Source organism: Neophocaena asiaeorientalis, unplaced genomic scaffold (assembly GCF_003031525.2).
Source record: "Neophocaena asiaeorientalis asiaeorientalis breed wild unplaced genomic scaffold, Neophocaena_asiaeorientalis_V1.1 scaffold112, whole genome shotgun sequence".
Classification (NCBI taxonomy): Eukaryota; Metazoa; Chordata; class Mammalia; order Artiodactyla; family Phocoenidae; genus Neophocaena; species Neophocaena asiaeorientalis.
In genome coordinates, this window is record NW_020175413.1 from 1,352,001 (window position 1) to 1,354,952 (window position 2,952).

Below are 2,952 nucleotides of genomic sequence, written 5' to 3' on the forward strand. Positions count from 1 at the left end.
CACACACACACACACACACACACACACACACACATCCTGCCCGAAGTCATCTATGAATATAGGAGAAACTGGTAATAGCTTTTGCGTCTCAGGAGGGTGGGTGGCGTTTGGGACTTTAGGTAAGAGGAAGATGTCTTTCATTACATATTTTAAAAATTATTTTTTGCATTTTTACCATACATATGACTTTTCAGTGAAAAGTTAATTTTTACAAGTTCAGATAGAAGGTTAGCTCCAATTCACATATGAGATCCCACTTTTTAAAGCACATCTGAGGGACTTCCCTGGTGGTGTAGTGGTTAAGAATCTGCCTGCCAATGCAGGGGATGCGGGTTCGAGCCCTAGTCCGGGAAGACCCCACATGCCGCGGAGCAACTAAGCCTGTGTGCCACAACTACTGAGCCTGCGCTCTAGAGCCTATGAGCCACAACTACTGAGCCCACGTGCTGCAACCACTGAAGCCTGTGTGCAGCAACGAAGACTCAATGCAGCCAAAAAAAATAATATGACAAAGGATTAATCTCCAAAATTTACAAGCAGCTCATGCAGCTCAATATTAAAAAAACAACCCAATCCAAAAATGGACAGAAGACTTAAATAGACATTTCTCCAAAGAAGATATACAGATTGCCAACAGACACATGAAAGAATGCTCAACATCATTAATCATTAGAGAAATGCAAATCAAAACTACAATGAGATATCATCTCACACTGGTCAGAATGGCCATCATCAAAAAATCTAGAAACAATAAATGCTGGAGAGGGTGTGGAGAAAAGGGAACCCTCTTGCACTGTTGGTGGGAATGTAAATTGATGCAGCCACTATGGAGAACAGTAGCACATCGGAGAGAGACCTGCTCAGCAATGCTGTGAGGCTGAAAGCTGGGCTGTTGTGACCATGTACGTTGGTAAATGAGTGGAAAATTGGAGAGCTGGGTATTTCAGGGCACATCCACCGGCAGTCAGAACTGCACTTTTGTGAAGATGGAGAGCTGAATTTCAGTGGTTTGTGTTGGTTACTTGTTGTTTGTGATTTCTTTTTCATCTTTTTTTTTTTTGGCCTTGCCGTGCAGCATGCGGGATCTTAGTTCCCCGACCAGGGATCGAACCTGTGCCCCCTGCTTTGGGAATGTGGAGTCTTAACCACTGGACCACCAGGGAAGTCCTTTCTTTTCATCTTCGGGTCTTTCCCTCTTTCTCCCCTGATATGTGTCTTTATCATCAAATGGAACAGAGAAACACGTGATTTGTATGATTTAGGTCAGCAGTCCCCAAAGTTAGAGACTGGAAGACAGGAGGTGGGTGGAGCGAGGTGGTGGATTCAGTGGGTGAGGAGGGAAGCGGGCAGCCCTGAGCAGAGATTCCCTTCCCTGGGCCAGACCTTCCCCTCCGCCACCCTCCTTCCCAGCTGCTGTAGGTCCCGTCCAGCCCCCCTCCCCCCCACACCACCACCTTCGTCCTCGGTGTCCTTTCCCTCCTCCTTCTCTGGGAGATTGCCACTAACGTTTGGAACGGGTCACGCCCAACACCAAATTTTGACAGCAAGTTAAAAGCCAAAATGCATTCTCTTTTGCTTTTTGTACTGCCTAAAAAAGGACATCCTGCGTAGATTAGCAAGTGACATGCACGGACAGTGCTGAATGGAACCTTTAGGTTATTGATTCTAAATAACCATAACTCCTGTCTGAAATGTTTCCTTTGTGTCTAGGGAGCCCTGAGTGAATGCTTCTCGGGACTGGCAGTTCACTCCCAGCCCTTCAGGCAGCCCGTTTACCTTGGGCACCCCTGTTGGAAATGCCTTCTGTAAACGTGACTGAAACCAGGCTCCCTGGCACTTCCCACCCACTGGTCTAATTTTACCCCCTGGGGATCACCCTGAAGGAATCTAATTCTTCCATGGGCTAGAATTTCAAAGATTTGAGGGACTGTCTCCTGTCCCCAGTGAATCTTCTATTCTCCAAGTTCTTCATATAAACTAACCTCCTTAGGCTGGTAACTCTCCTCTTAACAGAAGCTAGAGTTTGTATGATGATCTTTCTAAAGTGTGACTTCTGGACCCAGACATGGCCCCAGATGTGGCCCAACCAGCACAGAAGAGAACGGATGACCGCCTTCCTCATCTTCAAGTTAGACGACACATGACACTCTCAACTCACATGGAATTTTTAGTTATGCTTCTAAGTCATCATCTGTCCCATATAATAATATTATATAAACCACATTCATGGAGTTTTTTTTTTTTTTGACCCAAGTGGGTTTTAGTTTTTTGAAGCAAATAAAGAACCTTAAATATATTCCTTTTGAAATTTTATTGTGTTTGACTTGCCTGACTGCCAGGGGTTTCGAGGGGACTTCTGGATCCTAATTTCATCATCCAGTCATCTGGTTACCCCTGTGCCACCCACAGCTGTAACCCCACCATGCCATCAGTCTTCTCATCCACGTTGTGTGAAGGAAGCAGCCACAGAATGAGGCAGAACCCTGACACCTCCCCACCTGTAACCTGTACTTGTGCTCTTCTGGCCACACTCCTGGGAGGCTGTTGTTCACTGAGCTTATACTCTACTCAGTGATGCTCTCTTACAGCTCATGTCCCTCTTTCTTGACTACAAGGATGTGTAGATGAGTGTGTAGCCAGAATGTCACCTCCACGTGGAATTCATCACTGTGTCCCAGCTCGGAAGACAGTGCCTGGATGTCTTAGGCGGTTGGTCCATAGTATTTGTTGAATAAATGGGCGAATGAAGGGTGTCAGGGGAGGGTTGTTCACATGTCTTACTGAAGTCCAGCTACACTGTTTTCCTTTATCCCACACCCAGTGGTGTTGGCTTCCTAGTTAAAAAAGAAAACCCGCTACCCTGCCATGATTCATTCCTAGCCATCCCTACTGTCTTCTGTAGTCCCTACATATTTTTTTGACTCATTTTTTTTTTTTTTTTTTTTTCATACG